We start from the raw sequence: 26,272 nt of genomic DNA on the forward strand, positions 1-26,272 counted from the left end.
GCTACAAAAAGATAAATTTTAAAATTTTGTCGAAGGACGCACTAGGACATCGATCCGAAACGACCTCGTCCTAAATAACAAAGGAAACAAAATTTTAAAATTAATTAATTAATTGTTTTAATAAGTTATTATAAAAAAAAAATAGCAAACTCCGCGACTCGCGGAGTTTGAAGGGTATTTCACCACGAGTCACGGGAGGACCGGAAATCAGAAAAAAAAATAAAGAGCTGAAACAGCTCAGTTTCACTCCCCACAACAGAAAATACTGCGAACATAAACACGAAAAAACCCGAAAATACACCCCCAAAATCACAATTTTTAACCGTTATTCACCAAATTTTTTACTAAAATCATGTTGAGAAGGATGCTATCTAGGAATTACTCAAGAAAAACGGTAAATTTCTATACCTAAACACCATTTAATCCGAAATTTGGTGTTCTTGAGCAATTTTTTCCCCAATTTAATTTTGATGCTTTTTAGTGTAATTAGGCTTAAATTGTTTATGTATTATGCTTGTATAACCTAGATTGATGCTGTTTAACATGATTAGAAGCCTTAAACTTCAAATTTTGAGTAATCTAGGGTTTGTGTTCTTGAGCAAATTTGGGGCTTTTTGATATAAACAGGTTATGGCCGATTTTTGTCATGAATTGTTGCTAAATTAAGTAGTGTAACATTTCTAGGTAGTTAAATGATCCAAACTTTGAACCTAAACATGATTTTGAGAATTAAAGTGGACTTTTTCAAGTCTAAAATTCATGAACTTGATTTTTGTAAGATAATGCCATTTGAGACTTGTTTAATTGCTAGTAATGATTATTTTGACATGTTATTTGAGTTGAATGCTTATGAACTTGGCGAACATTTTCGTATATGCTTATTTGAAAAAGTATAGATTTGATGAAAATATGAAAATGAGCTTAAGTTTGATATAAATTGATCATGTCATTGTAATTATTTTGATTGATGATTTTGCTGACACTAATGCATGTTTGGATGCACAAAAATTGTGTTTGATGTGTTTTGCAGACTGAAAGGGGTGAATCTGCATCCCAAGCTCGCAATGCTCCTGCTGAAAATGCGGAACAACAGGAGGTGGATAACTACTACAAGCAGGATATACCTCATCCAGTCATGACCTTTTCTGATATGCACTTGGAAGAGTTGCACCCGAACCTGAGATTTGACAGACTTTGGATAGATTATCCAAAATATCAAAGGGGTTTGCATACTCTTCATTCTAAGGTTGTTGAGGTACCAAGGGTCATAGAATGGGGACCCTTAGAAGCTGTAGAATTGGCCGGGCCAATTAGGGAATTACTTGTACAGAGGTATGGTAATTCTACTTTTAATGACTGGGTACGTTTATTCACCATGCGTAGACCTGTATATAAAGTATGGTGTGAAGAATTGTTGTGTAGTATAGAGTTGAATGATCGGGTAGCTAGTTTAACCGATCGTTCTTTTATTAGATTTTTGTTAGGCGGTTCGATGCGCCACATGTCTTTACTAGACATGGCTCAGGCTTTACGTATATATACGCCTGAGGAGTTAGCATCTGCTGATTGTAGAGGGTTGATACTAAACGGTAGAAAGATAGATGAAAATTTTGATACACACGATGTATGGAGTCAAATGACAAGCCATCACCGATTCAAAGGGGGAAATTACTCTTATTTGGATATAGATAGAGCCAAATTAAGAGTGATTCATAGGTTTTTAGCTAATTCGATTACACAAAGGGGTAAGAACAAGGAAAAGGTAAATGAACAAGATTTGTTTTACCATATGTGTATTCGAGACCCACAAAGCGCTGTAAGTATACCATATTGTGTGGGTTATTATTTATCAGCTATGGTTCGGGGGATGCGACCGCATAGCATAATAGGAGGTGGTATTTTTATTACTTTGATTGGTGAATATCTCGGTGTGGATATAAGTCGGGGGGGGATTATTAGTAGAAGAACCAGAACCCCGCGATACTATAGGTTTAAATGTATACCATGGTGCGAAAGTTTTGAAGAGGCGAAATAACGCCGCAGTACCATACCATGGTAGACATCCACAGGTTGAGAGAAACCAACAGCAAGGTAATGTAGGAGGGGGGAATGAGATGCAAGAAATGCAAAGGTTTATAGCTTCTCAGGAATACGAAAATGCTAGACAGAGAGCATTTGAAGATTGGCAAGTTCATCAGAACCAAATCATAGCTCATTGCCAACATATAGGTAGAAACTATATTCCTACACCGAAACCCATCTTCCCTCCCTGGTCTATAGAGATGCAGCCACCATATCCTACGTATAACCCTGCCGAAGCATTCTATAGCACCTATGGTTATGCCTGGAACCCCTATTGGTACCAGTATCATCCCTAGTATACTTATTTTTTTTTATAATTTGTAATTATTGATACGTTTAATACTTTTGTTAATATTGTAATCATTTTTATAATTATCTAACTTTTATTCTTAGATTTTAATAATTTTTGAATGTGGGGTAATATACCAAACTTCAAAAATATGTATATATGTTTGCAGTTTATCTTATGTACACAACAAGGTAAAACAACGCATTTTCAAAGACTGGCATTAAGTTCAGCAAAAGCAACTAATTTTGACGACAAGATGCAAAATATATGTGAAATAACAACAAGACGGAATGAACAAATGATGTGCACCATTTATCATTCAGCAAACAAACGCCAATATATTTGGAAAATTTGGTAAAAAAAAATTTAATCATTTTCACACAAATCACCCTCAATAATTTAAATTATTACTGATTTCTTGCAAATGAGGGCATTGCAAGATCTTAAGTGTGGGAAGGGGTTAAATTCTTTCAGATTTTAAAATTTTTTACTTTATACACTTGGTTACCATTAAAAATACTAGTAAAGCAGTAGTTGTATTAGAATCTAGTGCTCTCTGATAATAAAGAACAGCCCTAGTCTTATATACTGACTACCCAATTCTAGTAAAATTTTTCAAAATTTTCAATTAAATGAACTCAAAATCATGTTTATACTTATTTATGAACGATAAAACTAGGTTTTAACACCGAAATTATTGTTACCTCGGAAAGGACATAAATTGAGAAACAAACTAAAATGTTAAAATTCATTTAAAATGGAATAGAGGACGATAAAAAGGAAAATAAAAGCCAAGTGTGGGAAAATTTACCAAGTTATCCTAAACATATGTCACATATATCTGTAACAAATAACTGAAAATACTTTTGCTTTGGACTAAACTAAACTGTTTTACCCGATGAAAGAAAAGAAAAGATGGATCAACACGATGAATCAATTCCATCATTAAAAGGAAGTAAAGTCTTCCGAAAAAGACACGCGCTTCTTGATTTAGGTCATGAAGTTGTCGTCCAGACCAGCTGTAGGTTGACGAAAAATCTAGAAAGTCATCACTAAAATCAGCAGGAAATCCACGGACCTCATCATTAAACAGGGTCGCCAAGTGGTCAGATTTATCCTAACCATGAGAAGGATTTATCTCGTACAATGGGGGGGCACCATGCAAATTAGCTGGACAAGACTAATGAATCAGATCCCCAGAAAGGATAATCTCCTTAAAGATTAAAAATCAGCTTTTAAGACTGATATTACTCAATCCTAGAGATTGACCTTAAAGATTGAGAATTACAAACTCATGGAATTCAATGATATCTAAACTCGAGCTTGAACGAGAAAATATTTTGATCAAAATTACAAACCGATTTGTTTTCTGAAAACCCATTTTCAATGCGTTCATTACCATTGAACGTAAAATCCTAGGAATTCACCTGGAATTCATTAGGTCACCTGAACCAAATCGGGTGTCAACCGTAAGAATGGTGGTTGCATAGCATGGTCAAAGACAGGACCTTATGCCAGACCGAAAAATCATAAGGGTGAGCTTTACTATTGCTCCTACCAAGGATAGTAATTGCGTCCGACACGTTATAGACCATAATTAAAAGCATGTCAGGGGACATTGCCTTAACAGTTGCTTGTTCAACGCTTTCCTTTACAACCGGACGGTAGTTTACCAAAAGGTAATATACGGGACAAGTGAACTGGACGTGTTGCTTTCTAAATACAAGGTTAGCAAGTGGGTGACACAAAACCACAAGTGTTGAGCTAAAACTTTCAAATCTGAAACCCACCAAACTCACAAAAATATTTTACAAACACCGGTAAAGGGTTATTCCGGAAAACTTATCTAGGGTAAAAACTAGATTTAATTTTCAAAAGATCAAATGTTTTCATAAAGATCCAATTTCCTTAATGGATCTAAATTTTTATAGTCATGTGGGACTGTAAACCATATCGTTACTACCATTGTTTATACCGCCGTATAGAAATCACTGATGTACAAAGTGTGAAGAATAAAGAAGTGATTCTAGTATTTCAAGACGATATTGCTTGAGGACAAGCAATGCTCAAGTGTGGGAATATTTGATAATGCTAAAAACGAACATATATTTCATAGCATTATTCCTCAAGAAAGACAAGCTTTTAGTTGCAATTGTTCTATTTAAAAGTGATATTCGTTTAAATAATAAAAGGTGAAGACAAAAGACAGATTCGACGAATTGAAGACGCAAACGACCAAAAAGCTCAAAAGTACAAAAGACAATCAAAGAGGTTCCAATTATTGATAAGAAACGTCTCGAAATTACAAGAGTACAAGATTCAAAACGCAAAGTACAAGATATTAAATTGAACGCAAGGACGTTCGAAAATCCGGAACCGGGACCAGAGTCAACTCTCAACGCTCGACGCAACGGACTAAAAATTACAAGTCAACTAGGCACATAAATATAATATAATATTTAAATAATTCTTATAATTATTTATATATTATAATAAATAATAAAAACCGTCGGCAAGAAAGACTCCAAACCAGAGTGAGCTGTAATTGCAAACTCCGCGACTCGCGGAGTTTGAAGGCAAAAATGCCGCGAGTCGCGGAGCCCCAAAAGTCGAAAATCCCTATAAAGCTCGCGCATTCTGATCGTAAAAATTCACAAAATCTATCTTTCTCTTTTCTCATTCATACGTAAAATATATATATATATTTATAATTTATATTTTAATTTTAATTATAATTCTAATAATAAGGGTATGTTAGCGAATATTGTAAGGGTGTAAGTCGAAATTCTGTCCGTGTAACGCTACGCTATTTTTAATCATTGTAAGTTATGTTCAACCTTTTTACATTAATGTCTCGTAGCTAAGTTATTATTATGCTTATTTAATCCGAAGTAATCATGATGTTGGGCTAATTACTAAAATTGGGTAATTGGGCTTTGTACCATAATTGGGGTTTGGACAAAAGAACGACACTTGTGGAAATTAGACTATGGGCTATTAATGGGCTTTATATTTGTTTAACTAAATGATAGTTTGTTAATGTTAATATAAAGATTTACAATTGGGCGTCCCTATAAATTACCATATACACTCAATCGGACACGATGGGCGGAGTATTTATATGTACGAATAATCGTTCATTTAACCGGACACGGGAATGGATTAATAGCCACTAGAATAATTAAAACAGGGGTGAAATTATGTACAAGGACACTTGGTATAATTGATAACAAAATATTAAAATCTTGGGTTACACTCAGTCGACATCCTGGTGTAATTATTAAACAAAGTATTAAAATCTTGTTACAGTTTAAGTCCCCAATTAGTTGGAATATTTAACTTCGGGTATAAGGATAATTTGACGAGGACACTCGCACTTTATATTTATGACTGATGGACTGTTATGGACAAAAACCAGACGGACATATTAAATAATCCAGGACAAAGGACAATTAACCCATGGGCATAAAACTAAAATCAACACGTCAAACATCATGATTATGGAAGTTTAAATAAGCATAATTCTTTTATTTCATATTTAATTTCCTTTATTTTATATTTAATTGCACTTCTAATTATCGCACTTTTATTTATTGTTATTTAATCGCACTTTTAATTATCGTACTTTTTAATTATCGCAATTTTATTTTATCGCACTTTTATTTATTGCAATTTCATTATAGTTATTTATTTTACGCTTTAAATTAAGTCTTTTATTTATTTAATATTTTACATTAGGTTTTAACTGCGACTAAAGTTTTAAAATCGACAAACCGGTCATTAAACGGTAAAAACCCCCCTTTATAATAATAATATTACTTATATATATATTTGTATTTTTATAAAAGTAAACTAATATAGCGTTGAGCTTTGTTTAAAAAAAAAGATTCCCTGTGGAACGAACCGGACTTACTAAAAACTACACTACTGTACGATTAGGTACACTGCCTATAAGTGTTGTAGCAAGGTTTAAGTATATCCATTCTATAAATAAATAAATATCTTGTGTAAAAATGTATCGTATTTAATAGTATTTCCTGCTAAAATTAATAACTATTTTATACCACTCCGCTACCACATCAAGTATTTTTGGCGCCGCTGCCGGGGAGTCTCTTAAAAGCCGGAAGCGCAACGCTAATATAAAAAAAAAATTATGTATTTTTAAGATTTTGTTAAATATTTAAGTTTTATAAAGTTTCTTTATTTTTATTTTATAAAAATATAAGTTTTATTTAAGTATTTTGTTTTTTATTTAAAACATAAAATCAAAAAAACCGAAAAAAAAATATATATATAAATCTAGTTTTAAGATTTTTATTTATAAAATTATAAAATATTTCTATTTTAGTTTTTAGATATAAGTTTTTATTATTTAAATACTTTTATTAAAACATAATATATAAAAAAAAAAAAAAAAAAAACGCGTCGAATATTAAACCTGTCAGTTGAAATTCTGAACCCCGCGACTCGCGGGGTTTGCTGCATCGAATATCGCAACTCGCGGAGGTAACCTGACACGCCGACAGAAGCCCTAATCAGGCATTAATTACGTAATTATTATTATTTTTAATAAAAACCCTAATTTGTTTTTAGTTTTTAATTAATTTTTAGTGTTTATTATTATTTTGTATATTTAGTTAAATTAGTTTTATTAAATTATAAAATTAGTAGTTTTAATAAATAAATAATATAAAAATAATATTTTTATAAAAATTGTAATTATTACAATTTTTTGTATATTTTTATATTTTGTCCCTTTTTAATCGTTTTAGCGTAATATTTGTATTTTTAGCTCATATTTAGTTTTAAACTTAGTTTTTGCCATAGTTATTTTTACTTCTAGATTTTTAGGCTTTGCCGTAAAATTCCTTAAGTGCTTTTTCTTTAGACTAAGATTTAGGTGCTTTAGAATTGAAGCTAGTGATACTAGGAACACAATTAGAACATGAACTTTTAACATCTAACAACATATGATCATCCAAAACTCAAGAACAACACACTAAAATTCAAGTTCATGCTAGTTACTTCAAAACAACAAGATCGAGCATACAATTCATATATTCTTGTTAGACTTGAGCCATAGACACTAATTAACACTTTTATAAGTTAAAAACATCAAGAACACAAAATCTAGTGATTTTAGAAAGTTACCCAAACTTGATGAAATCGGTATGGAATCGAAGAGGAAGATGAGAGGATTCCGAATATGAAATTTGTTTAGATGGATGCTTGCTCGATTTGATTTGGATGATGAATCCTTGAAGTGGTGTTTGAGAGATTTGGTGAAAGTGTTAGAGAAAAAGGAAAAAGAAAAGAATTAATGAATGGAGGAGGAAGAGTGTTGACTCTTTGACCTAGTCACCTCTTTGCTCCTTTGCCAAACTTAGTCCCTCAACTTTGGAAACGGGTGCGTGAATTACCTAAGCGAGATAATTTAAAACGCGTATTAACGGGAGATGTTATAAACATATAACGGAGTTTAAAATAGTATAACGGAAAAGTAAACGGAAAAAGGCGGGATGTTACATGTCATAACCCGTCCTTAACCATAAGAACGAGTTAGATAACGTATGATTTCATTGCGAGGTATTGACCTCTATATGCGACATTTTTAAAAGAACAACTGCATTTATTTTACATTACAAACCATAACTCTTATTTTAATACAAGCTTTAGACAATAAAAAGATGATTATCATTTAGCGATAATCTTAGACTTACAAACTTTACATGTGATGATAACAATACGATTTCTAGCATATTTTACATTACAATTCCTCGGATATGCAGTTTTGTTTTTGACACAAATATGCGTACACATGATCTTGCTTAAATTCAACATGTTGCAGCGGAAGCTTTTAGTTATCACCTGAGAATAGACATGTTTAAAACGTCAACATAAAGTTGGTGAGATATAGGTTTAATGCCGGCAGCGGTATAAATATAGACCACAAGATTTCATATGTAAACATTTTAATAAAAATATTCTAAGTGGTTGAGCACTTGGTAACCATACTTAACATTTAATCACGTCGCATATTCCCTTTATTATGAAATCTTACTACACCGTACCAAGTGTAGTCACCGAAACGAAGTACTGTGCAACCGTTGAATACTGGTCGTCCAGTCCGGTTGGGGTTGTCAGGCCCGATAGATCTATCAACAGGATTCGCGTTTACAATACCGCTGTAAATAATAGTTACCAAGCTACAGGGAAGTATGCCAGTGGTACAACTCAACGTAGAATATATTTTTCAGTTACTTGTGTCCATAACGTAAAACATAAAATACATGTATTCTCATCCCGAAATACTTAGAGTTTAAAAGTGGGACTATATACTCACTTCTGCCTTGAAGATATATATATTTTGACTTGGTCTCCGGTTGATATCACGAACCTATCCATATATAATATATCAATATATTTTCATTTTAAACAATCGTCACATATATATACTTATAATACTTTTAATGTCTTCTTAGTCCGTAGTTAGCAATTAAATTTTAATGGTTCATTTTTAGGTGTTTAATAAATAAATAAAACCCCCATAAAACCCCCATCGTATTCGTATTGGTCGAGATTAATCTTGACCCATGGTACCTATATTGTCAAGAAGACGTATTGCGTACAATCATGGAATCTATGATTAATCTTCTCGTATTGTTTACGGGTGATCCTAAAATATATAAAATTAAATTATGAGTACATATATATAAAATATCATGTTATTTTAGAAAGATGTGATTTATTTAATTTTTCTCCAATTATTTTCGTGGCTAAACTAGTTTTGGATATCCGATCTTGTTTTAGTCATAGTTTCTTCGTTACAACTCCGTTTTCGTTGGTTCAACTTGCCACTTCCTTGGATCGAGTCCTTCTTTAAGAATATGAACTGTAAATACCTTAGTTTGTATTCGAAATCACAGGTCATAGGTCAAACTTTGGTGAAACTTATGAAGTTAATCATTTTCCCTTATGCAAACAACATTAAATGATTATTTTTCTAAAAATACTTATACTTTGAGTTAAATCATGAAATTTTTATGTGTTATCATATTCATAGTAAATATCATTTTTCCAGAAAATAAACCTCCAATTCAAGGTTCAAAATAGTTTTTAATTATCCAACCCAAAACAGCCCCCGGTTGCACTCCGACGTCGTAAATTCAGTTTTTAAGGTGTTCTTTGAAAAAAACCAAGTTATACCTTGTTAAATTAGCATATATTTATGATATATTACAGGTCTGGAAGTATTTTAAAAGTTAAGTTAGAAGGATCTATTTAGTTTGCAAACAAGTTTGAAATCATTCAAACTATGTTCTTGTTGTTAAAATTGTATACCATAAAATAAGATAGCTATATATATATGAATCGAATAAGGTTATGAACAAAGTTACTACCTCAAGTTACTTGGACAAGATTGCTGTAAAAGAGAAGTAAAAACCTAGAACCAAAAGAGTGATGGAATTGGATGAAAGATTGGAAGCAACTTAAGACATAAACTTGAATTGAAAGTTGTATTTTTGTAGTGTTTTTGTTTGATCTTGTTATGGTGGTGTTTAAGGTGATTCTTGAGAGGACTTTTGCTGTAGTTCTTAGAGAGACATGATGCTAGTAAGTGTGTGTGTTTATCTAGAGAAATGATGATAGAAGTTGAACCAAAATGAGGTGAGAATACCCCCATTAAAAACGTGAATGGGGGGGGGGACATGGACAAATTTCCAAGCTTGTAATCTTGTGTAATTAGTCATACAATCATACAAAGTAATTACCTTATACATAAGGCATGAACAAGGGCTGGTTGGTGGTGATTTGATGTGTATATACTAATAGTAAATACGTATAGAAGCTAGGTATGATACGAGTACATATACTCTAAATATACGTATAGAAATCTTGTGAAAACGGAACGAGGATTCAAATATAGTTATCTTTTGTGAATATACTTATATTGTTTTATGTATTTAAGTCCTTAAAAAGTGATTAAATATATTACATATACGATATATGTATAAACATTATAGGTTATAAGTATTTATATCAAAAAACGTTACTTAAAGTTATCGTTTTGAAAACTTAAGTTAGTAGTTTCAAAATATACTTATAACTTATTGTTATTAATACAAAATGAGATATTAAAACATCCTTAGATCATGTTAAATATGTATATATACATATATATACACAAACGTATAATTATCATATGTTATATAGTTCGTGATATCATTGGTCAAACTAGACGGTCAAACGTTGTGTAAATCTCTTTTCAAAAACATAAGTCTCAACAATTTGGGTTGCTTATCATGTTGGTAAGGTTTAATTTATGTAAATATTAATCTTATAAGTATAGATCGATCGAAAAACTCCGGGTCATTACAGTACATACCCGTTAAATAAATTTCGTCCCGAAATTTTAAAATCGTACCTATTTTGCGTCATCGGAAAATAAATGCGGGTATTTTTGTTTCATTTGATCCTCTCGCTCCCAAGTAAACTCGAGACCTCTTCGTGCATTCCAACGAACTTTAACAATCGGTATGTTGCTCTGCTTGAGCCGTTTAACTTCACGGTCCATGATCTCGATTGGTTCTTCTATGAATTGTAGTTTCTCGTCAACTTGAATTTCTTCAAGAGAAATGGTGAGGTCTTCCTTTGCAAGACACTTTTTAAGGTTCGAGACGTGAAATGTATTATGTACTCCGGCGAGTTGTTGCGGTAACTCGAGTCGATAAGCTACCGGTCCGATGCGTTCGATAATTTTGAACGGGCCTACATACCTTGGGTTTAGTTTACCCCTTTTTCCAAAACGTATTACACCTTTCCAAGGTGACACCTTTAACATAACCATGTCACCGATCTGAAACTCTAATGGTTTCCTTCGGACATCGGCGTAGCTCTTTTGGCGACTACGGGCTGTTTTCAATTTCTCCTTGATTTGCACTATCTTCTCAGTAGTTTCATGGATGATCTCGGGTCCAGTTAATTGTCGATCTCCTACTTCGTTCCAACAGATAGGGGATCTACACTTCCTTCCGTACAATGCTTCGAATGGCGCAGCTTTAATGCTCGCATGATAACTATTATTATACGAGAATTCTGCTAATGGTAGATATTTATCCCATCCGTTTCCAAAATCGATCACACATGCCCTGAGCATGTCTTCAAGAGTCTGAATTGTTCTTTCACTCTGCCCGTCGGTTTGCGGATGATATGCGGTACTCATATCCAAACGAGTTCTTAGTGCCTCCTGTAGTGATTGCCAGAACTTTGAGGTAAATCTACTATCACGATCAGATATAATGGAAATAGGTATTCCATGCCTTGAAACTATTTCCTTTATATATAATCGTAATAATTTCTCCATTCTATCCGTTTCCTTTATAGGCAAGAAATGTGCAGATTTGGTAAGACGATCAACAATTACCCAAATGGTGTCGTATCCCCAGGCAGTCTTTGGTAACTTCGTGATGAAATCCATGGTAATACCATCCCATTTCCATTCTGGGATTTCTGGTTGTTGAAGTAACCCTGACTGCTTTTGGTGTTCTGCTTTGACTTTGGAACAAGTTAAACACTCCCCAACATATGTTGCAACATCTGTCTTTAAATTAGGCCACCAATAATGTGTCTTAAGATCTTGGTACATCTTTCCAACTCCAGGATGTATCGAGTATCTTGTCTTATGTGCCTCATTCAATATCAACTTCCTTAATCCACCCAACTTTGGTACCCAAATACGGTTTGCAAAATATCGAATTCCGTCTTCCCGTATAACGAGTTGCTTCTCATACTTCTTCATTATTTCATTTCCTATGTTTTCTTTAGTAAGTGCTTCTCGTTGAACTTCTTTGATTTGTGAGTTGAGGTTCATGCGAATTTTTATGTTCATCGCTCGTACTCGAATTGGTTCTCGTTCCTTTCTTCTTAGTGCGTCAGCCACCACATTCGCTTTCCCGGGATGATAACGAATTTCACAATCATAGTCGTTTATTAACTCGACTCACCTACGTTGCCTCATGTTCAGCTGTTTCTGATCAAAAATATGTTGAAGGCTTTTATGATCAGTAAACACATTGCATTTAACCCCATACAAGTAGTGTCTCCATATCTTCAATGCAAACACGACTGCTCCCAGTTCTAGATCATGCGTCGTATAATTCCGCTCGTGAATCTTCAATTGTCGGGATGCGTATGCAATAACTTTCTTCCGTTGCATAAGAACGCAACCAAAACCTTGTCGCGAAGCATCACAATATATTTCAAAATCATCGTTCCCTTCTGGTAACGATAAAATAGGCGCCGTAGTTAACTTCTTCTTTAGTAATTGAAATGCATTCTCCTGCTCCGAGGTCCATTCGTATTTCTTCCCTTTTTGCGTTAATGCTGTCAACGGCTTAGCTATTCGGGAAAAATCTTGAATAAACCTTCTATAATAACCGGCTAAACCCAAAAATTGGCGTATCTGCATTGGTGTTTTAGGAGTCTCCCATTTTTCAATGGCCTCAATTTTAGCTGGATCAACCTGAATTCCTTTGCTACTAACAACGTGACCAAGAAATTGCACTTCTTTCAACCAGAAAGCACACTTAGAAAATTTAGCGTATAGCTGTTCTTTTCTCAACAACTCTAATATTAACCTTAAATGCTGCTCATGCTCTTGCTCATTCTTGGAATAGATAAGAATGTCATCAATGAAAACAATAACAAACTTATCTAAATATGGACTACAAACTCGATTCATGAGGTCCATGAATACAGCTGGCGCATTCATCAATCCAAACGGCATGACCAAAAATTCGTAATGACCGTAACGTGTCCGAAAAGCAGTTTTCGGTATATCTTCTTCTTTGACGCGTAATTGATGATAGCCCGATCTTAGGTCAATTTTCGAGTACACACATGATCCTTGGAGTTGATCAAATAAGTCGTCAATTCTCGGTAGTGGATACCGATTTTTGATAGTTAACTTATTTAATTCACGATAATCTATACACATCCTAAAAGATCCATCTTTCTTTTTAACAAATAGAATCGGAGCTCCCCACGGTGAAGTACTTGGTCGTATGAATCCACGATCCAGTAATTCTTTTAACTGACTCTGAAGTTCTTTTAACTCGGACGGTGCAAGTCTATATGGAGCACGGGCAACTGGTGCAGCTCCTGGTACTAAATCTATTTGAAATTCTACAGATCTAAATGGAGGTAATCCCAGCAACTCTTTCGGAAAAACTTCAGGAAAATCTCTTGCCACAGGCACGTCGTTGATGCACTTCTCTTTTTCTTTATTTTCGACTTTATTAACATGTGCTAGAATAGCATAACATCCCTTTTCTAAACACTTCTTGGCTTTCAAACAGCTAATGAGTTTTAGCTTTGAGTTACCCTTCTCTCCATAAATCATCACCGGCATTTTATCCTTACAAGGAATGCGAATTGCCTTCTTGGCACACACAACTTCAGCTCCTACTTTGGACATCCAGTCCATGCCGACTATTACATCAAAACTTCCTAATTCTATGGGTATCAAGTCAATTTTAAACGTTTCTCCGGCTAAATTTATTTTACAATCACGACAACTTTTATCCGCTTTAATTAGTTTACCATTAGCTAACTCAATCATGTACTTAGCATCTAGAGGTAATGATGAACAATTCAATTTAGTGTAAAAATTTCTACACACGTAACTTCTATCGGCACCAGTATCAAATATAATAGATGCTGATAAGTTATTAATGGTAAACGTACCCGTAACAAGCTCCGGGTCTTCACATGCCTCTCTAGCATTAATAATAAATGCTCTCCCACGTGCAGGTCTGATATTCTTCTCAGGATTCGGGCACTGGCTCTTATAGTGACCTTGTTTTCCACACCCATAACAAGTAATGGTAGCCAAAGCAGTTCTATTTGCATTGGTGGCAGGAGTCTTGGTACCATTTGTATTTGTAACGAGAGCCCTACAATCTTCAGCAAGATGACCCTTTCGATTACATTTGTTGCATACCACATTACAGTAGCCAGAGTGATGTTTGTGGCATCGGTTACATAAAGGATTTTGTCCTTTGTAACCAAAGCTTAAACCACTACCCGCACCTTGCGTGATTTCTTGTTTCTTAAAAGATTGTTGTTGGTTACCTCGACCATAATTTCCATTCCACTTTCTTTTGTTACCTGATACCTTCACATCAGTATTGGATACTTTCTTATCCATGATGACCTGATCCATTAGCTCGTTTGCCATGGTTATAGCTTCATGAATTGTCTTAGGTTTCGATGCTGTAACATTTGCCTTGACCTTTTTGGGCAAACCATCTTTGTACATTTCAATCTTCTGTTCTTCGGTTGGAACCAATTCAGGACATAGCAAAACTAATTCCATGAATCGCTGATTGTAGTTGGTGATTTCAGTACCAACAACCTTCAGGCTTCGTAATTCATCTTCCAACTTCCTAACCTCGTTCCTTGGACAATACTCGTTGATTAACATTATTTTGAATTCTTCCCATGGAGTATCATAAGCTACATCTCCTCCTACAGCCTTCACATAATTTTTCCACCACGTGAGTGCACTATCTTGTAAAGTGCACGATGCATACTTGGTCATGTCCTTTTCAACACAACCACTGATTTTAAACACAGTCTCCATCTTTTCTATCCACCGGGTTAAACCGATAGGTCCTTCTGTTCCACTGAATAATGAGGGCTTGCAAGCTTGAAAAGTTTTGTAGGTGCATCCTACACGAGGATTTGGGTTAACTGCAGCAGCTCTTGCAGCCTCGACCCATAACATTCTGTTGTTCACTCGCTGGTTGATGAATTCCTCGACTTCTTGTTCCGTCATTCGATTCAATCGCGCCATATTCTTCTATAAGAATGAAAAGAAAATAATTATTCACATGGAATATTATAGATGTAGTGCATATTTACAGTACATTATAGCTTATTAATAATATGAACCAGGTATTATTATAAAAGCCTTTTCTTCTTATTAGCGTTTTATAATTATATCTAGGGTAGTACCTACCCGTTAATGTCCATACTTAATAGCTTAGTACAGAACCAATTACTACCATCTAAATAATACTTAACCATGGAAAATTATTGCATTTCATACTTCACTATTTTACATATGCTTATCTTACATTGAACATTAAGCAAACCACACTAATAATATTATACAAAACATTATATGATCCCATGGTTTAATACGGCAGCGAATCGTTTGGTCTATTTTCTAGGACGTTTAGGTTCAAAGAATCGCTTAACGCTTATCCTGGCTGTCTGCCTATATTTTGGCGGTGTCTCCCTATATTTTGGCTGTGGGGCTGAAGAACTGGATGCCGGGATAGAACGAATAGGAATAGCGGGAATAGGGGTGGTAGTGTCTAGTGGAGTTGGTGCCACATCATCCTCACTAAACTCGGGATTTGAATTTTCTAATTCATTAGCCTTTCGTTTCTTTCCTAGTTCGAACTTGTCTTTTGTAATTTCCTGTATTTCTTCCTCGGGTTCACTTTCCTCCTCGGGTTCACTTTCCTCCTCGGGTTCACTTTCCTCCTCGGGTTCACTTTCCGGGTTCTCTATAGTCGGTTCATCCGGAATTTGTGAGTCTTCCCCAAAGATATTATTTTCGTCATCGGATAGATTAATGACTGGAACACCATCTGAAGATTCTGGTTCGGAGTCGCTGAATGTGATAACAAGTTTTGAGCCCGACATCTATCACACAACAACTAACCCATTGGTACTACATAATATTTACATATAAATTTTAACCAACAATGATAAGCAGTGGTTTTTAAATCAGACCCGGTCAAAGTCCAGACTTACTAATGTATCCTAACGACTTATCAGTTAGACACACTAATGCAAACCTGGTTCGCTAAGACCACCGCTCTGATACCACATGTCATAACCCGTCCTTAACCATAAGAACGAGTTAGATAACGTATGATTTCATTGCGAGGTATTGACCTCTATATGCGACATTTTTAAAAGAACAACTGCATTTATTTTACATTACAAACCATAACTCTTATTTTAATACAAGCTTTAGACAATAAAAAGATGATTATCGTTTAGCGATAATCTTAGACTTACAAACTTTACATGTGATGATAACAATACGATTTCTAGCATATTTTACATTACAATTCCTCGGATATGCAGTTTTGTTTTTGACACAAATATGCGTACACATGATCTTGCTTAAATTCAACATGTTGCAGCGGAAGCTTTTAGTTATCACCTGAGAATACACATGTTTAAAATGTCAACATAAAGTTGGTGAGATATAGGTTTAATGCCGGCAGCGGTATAAATATAGACCACAAGATTTCATATGTAAACATTTTAATAAAAATATTCTAAGTGGTTGAGCACTTGGTAACCATACTTAACATTTAATCACGTCGCATATTCCCTTTATTATGAAATCTTACTACACCGTACCAAGTGTAGTCACCGAAACGAAGTACTGTGCAACCGTTGAATACTGGTCGTCCAGTCCGGTTGGGGTTGTCAGGCCCGATAGATCTATCAACAGGATTCGCGTTTACAATACCGCTGTAAATAATAGTTACCAAGCTACAGGGAAGTATGCCAGTGGTACAACTCAACGTAGAATATATTTTTCAGTTACTTGTGTCCATAACGTAAAACATAAAATACATGTATTCTCATCCCGAAATACTTAGAGTTTAAAAGTGGGACTATATACTCACTTTTGCCTTGAAGATATATATATTTTGACTTGGTCTCCGGTTGATATCACGAACCTATCCATATATAATATATCAATATATTTTCATTTTAAACAATCGTCACATATATATACTTATAATACTTTTAATGTCTTCTTAGTCCGTAGTTAGCAATTAAATTTTAATGGTTCATTTTTAGGTGTTTAATAAATAAATAAAACCCCCATAAAACCCCCATCGTATTCGTATTGGTCGGGATTAATCTTGACCCATGGTACCTATATTGTCAAGAAGACGTATTGCGTACAATCATGGAATCTATGATTAATCTTCTCGTATTGTTTACGGGTGATCCTGAAATATATAAAATTAAATTATGAGTACATATATATAAAATATCATGTTATTTTAGAAAGATGTGATTTATTTAATTTTTCTCCAATTATTTTCGTGGCTAAACTAGTTTTGGATATCCGATCTTGTTTTAGTCATAGTTTCTTCGTTACAACTCCGTTTTCGTTGGTTCAACTTGCCACTTCCTTGGATCGAGTCCTTCTTTAAGAATATGAACTGTAAATACCTTAGTTTTTATTCGAAATCACAGGTCATAGGTCAAACTTTGGTGAAACTTATGAAGTTAATCATTTTCCCTTATGCAAACAACATTAAATGATTATTTTTCTAAAAATACTTATACTTTGAGTTAAATCATGAAATTTTTATGTGTTATCATATTCATAGTAAATATCATTTTTCCAGAAAATAAACCTCCAATTCAAGGTTCAAAATAGTTTTTAATTATCCAACCCAAAACAGCCCCCGGTTGCACTCCGACGTCGTAAATTCAGTTTTTAAGGTGTTCTTTGAAAAAAACCAAGTTATACCTTGTTAAATTAGCATATATTTATGATATATTACAGGTCTGGAAGTATTTTAAAAGTTAAGTTAGAAGGATCTATTTAGTTTGCAAACAAGTTTGAAATCATTCAAACTATGTTCTTGTTGTTAAAATTGTATACCATAAAATAAGATAGCTATATATATATGAATCGAATAAGGTTATGAACAAAGTTACTACCTCAAGTTACTTGGACAAGATTGCTGTAAAAGAGAAGTAAAAACCTAGAACCAAAAGAGTGATGGAATTGGATGAAAGATTGGAAGCAACTTAAGACATAAACTTGAATTGAAAGTTGTATTTTTGTAGTGTTTTTGTTTGATCTTGTTATGGTGGTGTTTAAGGTGATTCTTGAGAGGACTTTTGCTGGAGTTCTTAGAGAGACATGATGCTAGTAAGTGTGTGTGTTTAGCTATAGAAATTATGATAGAAGTTGAACCAAAATGAGGTGAGAATACCCCCATTAAAAACGTGAATGGGGGGGGGGGGACATGGACAAATTTCCAAGCTTGTAATCTTGTGTAATTAGTCATACAATCATACAAAGTAATTACCTTATACATAAGGCATGAACAAGGGCTGGTTGGTGGTGATTTGATGTGTATATACCAATAGTAAATACGTATAGAAGCTAGGTATGATACGAGTACATATACTCTAAATATACGTATAGAAATCTTGTGAAAACGGAACGAGGATTCAAATATAGTTATCTTTTATGAATATACTTATATTGTTTTATGTATTTAAGTCCTTAAAAAGTGATTAAATACATTACATATACGATATATGTATAAACATTATAGGTTATAAGTATTTATATCAAAAAACGTTACTTAAAGTTATCGTTTTGAAAACTTAAGTTAGTAGTTTCAAAATATACTTATAACTTATTGTTATTAATACAAAATGAGATATTAAAACATCCTTAGATCATGTTAAATATGTATATATACATATATATACACAAACGTATAATTATCATATGTTATATAGTTCGTGATATCATCGGTCAAACTAGACGGTCAAACGTTGTGTAAATCTCTTTTCAAAAACATAAGTCTCAACAATTTGGGTTGCTTATCATGTTGGTAAGGTTTAATTTATGTAAATATTAATCTTATAAGTATAGATCGATCGAAAAAGTCCGGGTCATTACATTACATTACCTACTCCTTAAAAGAAATTTCGTCCCGAAATTTAAGTAGGCGTAGTAGTTGTTGTTTCTGCCTCTAAATTTTGCGTTTTCGGAATCGAGAATAAGTGAGGGTATTTCTTTTGCATTTGATCTTGCCTTTCCCAAGTAAACTCGGGTCCTCTTTTGGCATTCCAACGAACCTTGACAATCGGGATTCGGCTTTGTTTCAATGTCTTGACGGAGGTGTCTACAATTTCAACCGGTTCCTCCACGAAATGAAGTTTGTCATCAATGGTAAGCTCCTCGAGAGGAATGACGATATCGGGTTCGGCAAGACACTTTTTCAAGTTGGATACATGGAAAGTAGGATGAACGGAGCTCAATTGAGGCGGAAGATCTAAACGATAAGCAACGGTTCCAACACGCTCCAAGATTTCGAAAGGACCAATATACCGCGAGTTTAGCTTTCCGCGTTTCCCAAAATGAATTACACCTTTCCAAGGTGCGACTTTTAACATTACGCGATCACCGACTTGAAATTCAAGGTCGTTGCGTCGTTTGTCTGTATAGCTCTTTTGACGACTTCGGGCCGTCCTAAGCCTATCTCGGATTTGAATGATCTTCTCGGTTGTTTCATGAATGAGTTCAGGTCCGGTAATTTGTGTGTCGCCTACTTCGGCCCAACAAAGAGGTGAACGACATTTTCGGCCATATAAAGCTTCGAACGGTGCGGCGTTAATACTCGCGTGATAGCTATTGTTGTAGGAGAATTCGGCGAGAGGCAAGTGCTTATCCCAAGCTTTTCCAAAGTCTACAACACAAGCTCGTAGCATGTCTTCCAAAGTTTGAATTGTGCGTTCGCTTTGTCCGTCGGTTTGCGGATGGTATGCGGTGCTCATGTCTAAACGCGTTCCCAACGCTTCTTGTAAAGTACGCCAAAATCTAGAAATAAATCGGCCATCTCGGTCAGAGATAATCGATAAGGGTACACCGTGTCGGGCTACGATTTCTTTAATGTAAAGTTGTGCGAGTTTCTCCATGTTGTCGGTTTCTTTCATGGCAAGGAAGTGTGCGGATTTGGTGAGACGGTCAACAATAACCCAAATGGTATCATAACCGCTAACCGTCTTTGGTAGTTTGGTGATAAAATCCATCGTTATCCTTTCCCACTTCCATTGCGGGATCTCGGGTTGTTGAAGTAGTCCGGACGGTCTTTGGTGTTCGGCTTTGACTTTGGAACATGTCAAACACTTGGAAACATAAGTAGCTACGTCCCTTTTGATGTTCGGCCACCAATATAGTTGTTTAAGGTTGTGGTACATCTTATTGGCACAGGGGTGAATCGAGTATCGTGACTTATGGGCTTCATCTAAAATAAGGCTTCGTAGGTCCCCATAACTAGGCACCCAAATTCTTCCGGCGAAATATCGGAGTCCGGTTTCTTTAACTTCGAATCGAGAGGTGAGGACGTTCAAGTGTTCGAGAGAGATGTTTTCATCCTTGAGAGCCTCATCTTGGGCTATCCGAATTTGGCTATTAAGGTTTGTGTGGATGGTGATGTTTAAGGCTCGGACACGAAGAGGCACTGCTCTTTCTTTTCGACTTAAGGCATCGGCTACTACATTTGACTTCTCGGGATGGTAACGAAGCTCGCAATCGTAATCGTTTAAGGTTTCAATCCACCTTCGTTATCTCATGTTTAATTGCTTTTGATCGAAAATGTGTTGGAGACTTTTGTGGTCGGTAAAGATAGTACTCTTGGTTCCATAAAGATAGTGTCTCCACATTTTAAGTGCAAAGACAACGGCTCCGAGTTCGAGATCATGCGTCGTGTAGTTTCGTTCATGAATTTTAAGTTGTCGAGAAGCATAAGCAATGACTTTCGTTCATTGCATCAATACACACCCAAAACCATGTTTCGAGGCATCGCAATATACAAAAAAGTCATCATTGCCTTCGGGAAGTGACAAGATAGGAGCGGTGGTTAGCTTCGTTTTCAAGATTTGGAACGCGGATTCATGTTCGGTTGCCCAAACGAATTTCTTTCCCTTGTGAGTTAATGCGGTTAGAGGACGTGCAACCAAAGAGAAGTTTTCGATGAATCTACGATAGTACCCGGCGAGACCCAAGAATTGACGAATGTGAGTAGGAGTAGTAGGAGTCTCCCATTTACTAATGGCTTCGATTTTTGTGGGATCGACTTTAATACCTTGATCACTTACAACATGAAAGGACCCGTTCATATACATTATAAACGATTCACAATAGTTGATTACATTGCGAGGTATTTGACCTCTATATGATACATTTTACAAACATTGCATTCGTTTTTAAAAGACAATCTTTCTTTACATCGAAAATTGACATGTATGCATACCATTTCATAATATCCAAACTATAAATGACCTAATCTGTCATTTACTTAATAATAATCTTTAATGAACTTCAACGACTCGAATGCAACGTCTTTTGAAATATGTCATGAATGACTCCAAGTAATATCTTTAAAATGAGCTAATGCACAGCGGAAGATCTCTTTCAAACCTGAGAATAAACATGCTTTCAAGTGTCAACCAAAAGGTTGGTGAGTTCATTAGTTTATCATAATCATTTATTTCCATCATTTTAATAGACCACAAGAATTTCATTTCCAGTTCTCATAAATATACGTCCCATGCATAGAGACAAAAATAATCATTCAAATGGTGAACACCTGGTAACCGACATTAACAATATGCATATAAGAATATCCCCTATCATTCCGGGATCCTCCTTCGGACATGATATAAATTTCGAAGTACTAAAGCATCCGGTACTTTGGATGGGGTTTGTTAGGTCCAATAGATCTATCTTTAGGATTCGCGTCAATTAGGGTGTCTGTTCCCTAATTCTTAGATTACCAGACTTTAATAAAAAGGGGCATATTCGATTTCGATAATTCAACCATAGAATGTAGTTTCAATTACTTGTGTCTATTTCGTCAAACATTTATAAAAGCGCATGTATTCTCAGTCCCAAAAATATAAAGGGTAAAAAGGCAAATGAAACTCACCATACTGTATTTTGTAGTAAAAATACATATAACATCATTGAACAAGTGTAAGGTTGGCCTTGGATTCACGAACCTAAATTATTTATATATAATTATGTATTTGTCAATATTTGTCTAATACATTAAGTTAAGTCATAGTGTACCACAATCCTAATGCTCGAGTCTAGTATGCAAAGGTCGACAAAAATTAGTTTAACTCCAAATGATTTCAAAACTTTATAAATGTTTTATTATATAATTTAAATATCGTCGTTTTATATTTTTAAAATATTTTTTTTTTAAAGATTTAATAAAGTAAATAATATAATTCGTTTATAAATAAAATTTTATATTAAAATATACTTTTATATATCTTAAGTAATAAAACTTATAAAGTTCATTTAATATCATAAAAATACTGCGATAGATTCTATTAAGGTAGTTATATAATTTGTATTACATTTCTAGTTAATAATATAGTATTGATAATAATAATAAGTAACAGTCGTGTTATTTTGGAATAATAACAATTTGATAAAAAAAAATAAGACAACGATATTAACGACGTTAATAATCATTTTTACGAAATTTTAATTGACTATAACTTTTAATCCGTCCATCAAATCTATTTGGCATCTAAAGGAAAAGTTCTTAATTTTTTTCTAGCTTTTTAAGGACATGCAAATCTTATATCTTCCTTCAACTATAATATAACAACCTTTAAGATTTGGCATAACCTATCTAAGGGCACTATCAAATTTACAAGCATGCATAATCCTATTTTCTCGAGCACTAGTCAGGGATACACTATTAGTATGTAAAAATTAAATTAGGAGTACTCACGTATCAATATTGAGGTTCAATATTGTAGGAAAGGTACGTAGACGCAATGGAGGTGACAAACACTAGTTTAACCTCACAAGCATACCCATGAATAATACCCATCACCTCCATAACCATAACTCATAATTTCCTTAGCTCTATCCCGCTCATAAAACCCGTTTTGAAATAACTCGCCCATGACCTCGTCGTAGTATTTTATGTATAATAATACTAATAATAATAATAATAATAACACTAACAATAATAATAATAAATATAATTATAGAGAGAGTGTGAGAGATAGATAGTTAGAAAACAATTATGATCGATCCTATATATATAGATTTATAAATAATATAATAATATAATATAATATTAATAAAAATTAAAAACATGTTGCATAGTGAGCCGCCACCAAAATATGTCGGCACAAGATTACACGTTTCGTGTAGATAGGTACACGATTCGTGTATGGTGTCTTCATGAAAGTTGTAGATTTTTGAGTTACGGTCGTTTGGACACCGGAATCACCCTTTTTCGAGTCAGTATGATTTAGTTATGATTTTTCTCGTGCAAGTGCGCAGGTTTAGTGATTTCCAACATTTTAACTTTCAATCTTGTGATGAAATGTTGTAGTCTTTTGGTGCTCATTAGAAATCTTTATTTTATATTTATTTTTATTTTTATATCATTGAAAATCCATAAAAATATTTTATAATCAAATTCTATTATATCGAAAAAAAATGTGTTTGTACTAAATTGAATAAATATAATTTAGTTTTCCAGAATTAGTTATATTCAAAATCATTCTTTAAAAGGTTTCATCTATATCGTAAAACGTCTTCAATATTAAGAAAACTAAATAATTAACCTACCAAGTGACACAAGTCAATCATTGCAAGGTACGCTTTTGATAATTAAACGAGACTCTCCGCTAACCTCTGTCTAATCCTCAATAATAACACTTTTGTTCTTACATGGAATCACTTTACTAAATATTCCGAATACCGTTAAAAGTAAGAGTTTTCTAATTCAAGTGGACCTCATAACAAAGACTCGTAATTATAATTCAATGTACCTGATAAATCAATCACTTGATATTATCTTTTAATCTCATTGATAAACTTACATCGAACAAATACGTTCAAGTAAAGTATTATTCACTAACTACTGTGATAGCATTTCTATGTTCATAAAATAGATCTCGTAGCTTATATTCATATCAACTAATTCGTTCAATGCTTTCAAGTCACATAATAATCTCATAATCTATTTTTGTATCACCAAGCTCTTAAATGTTTTATCAATATTTCTTAGCTTAAAAAAAAATACACATATGTACATACACATACATTTCTATTTACACATTTTTGTTCGTGAATCGTCAGACATGGTCAAAGGGTAATTGATTACATGAATATAGTTTTCAAACTTTTCGAGACTCAACATTACAGATTTTACTTATCGTGTCGGATACATATAAAGATTAAAGTTTAAATTTGATCGGAAATTTCCGGGTCACTACAGTACCTACCCGTTAAAAGAAATTTCGTCCCGAAATTTGATAGAGGTCGTCATAGCTAATAGTAAGAATGTTATTATGACGAATATAAGCTGATACATAGAGTTTTATCATGATTAAGAAGTACGGATAAAATAATTCGATTTCTCGAAGCGTATGAGTGAAGCTATCGTAAAAGAGCGAAATGAGTAAATGTAGATTTGTTTTAACTGATGACGTAGCTATGATTGATTTCCGGAATTTAAGGGATTTAAAGAAAATTTTCGTAATAAGATTTGGTTCTTCGGCGACTTAGGAAATCGGGATCTTCTTTGAGTAAATGTAATAATCTGTTCCGATTACTCTGTCGGATATTTTTCTATAAATCCACCCTCTTTGTTTCCTTACAACTCACACCTTCTATTCTTTCTCCTCAGTTCATACTTTAAAACATTCGTCAATATGCTCCATCCCATTTTGATCCTTGATATACTCTTAATTTTTACATCTGTCATCCTTCTCTTTCATCTACCACCGGAAGATTTTATTTACTTCTACTATTATCTTGGGGTTATAGTGTTATTAATTTTTCCGTGCCTTTACGTGGCAATACGTATTGATATGCACGGTTTGTAGCTTCAGGGTGGTTGTTGAGTTTTATATCTTCCCTTATATTTCGATGCCCCTGCATCTGTCTTCTATAATCATTGTCACCCATAATTAATATTCTCTTTTATTTGCTGCGGTTTATGCTCCAATTTCTAGTTTGGAGCTTCATTCTTTCGTTTCCTCTTCCCGTCCTCGAGTCAAGCGAGTAATGGTCCAGAATTTGCAGTTATGAATTTCGGAATGAACATAGTTAATGTTCTAAGAAGGAAATCTTAATGATGCGATTTTGACTTGTCAAATTACCAGAATATCCTGTAAAAGATCGAATCATCAAGAAATATTTTCTTGCTATGTTTAAGGATTAGATCGAATGTAAGAGTCGTGTAAATGGCACATGATGATGGTGCTGTGAATCATCACATCCCATTAGAAATTTAACATGACCTACTGTAATATAATGACGTTGATCAAGTGTCATTATATTATATTAACTCATGTATCAGTTCCCAACACTACTTCAAAAACATTCATATTCGAATTTTTCAGTATTTAGAAACTAACACAGTTTCTTTTTATGTTGCAGATATTACAGAGAGATAATTGATTTCAAATGAGAATACTTATGAAAATATCTTCAGAATTATCAAGGATATTTATAATGAAAGATACTATGATATCTTAGAATATTCAAGATATGATGATGATGAATAATATTTGTCTGTGGAGATTTAGAATAAGAAATAAGGTGTTCGCTAACGAGTTCAGCAGGCACTGAATCATTTGGATCCTTTGAAGGCAGATTCAGTCTCTGTGATTTGTCCATGGCTTCCTTCATACTTTGCTCAATCCATTTTTCAGTACCAAATCCTTTCTTTTTCTGAGCTTTACCAACTCACTATCTTTTATCATCAAACTTTTGACCGTTTAAACCATCTACCATTTTTATGTTTCCTCTGCATTTAATGCAATAATATCTGAATCTCTGGTTATCAATCTGAGGTGGGTTCAGAAGAATCGTGTTTTAGATGATTAAACGCTGGTGGTAATATGGTGGAATATGAAAGGTTCCCCAGTAATAATGACGAAAGGGCAACGTATCTATCAGGGTTATAATAAGACTGGTCCGACTGAAAAAATCAAAGTTGACTTGCTGGATCCGTGACAAAATTGGCTACTTTGAAAAGGAATCGAAATGTTGTTCTT

Source organism: Rutidosis leptorrhynchoides, chromosome 10, assembly GCF_046630445.1.
Source record: "Rutidosis leptorrhynchoides isolate AG116_Rl617_1_P2 chromosome 10, CSIRO_AGI_Rlap_v1, whole genome shotgun sequence".
Classification (NCBI taxonomy): domain Eukaryota; kingdom Viridiplantae; phylum Streptophyta; class Magnoliopsida; order Asterales; family Asteraceae; genus Rutidosis; species Rutidosis leptorrhynchoides.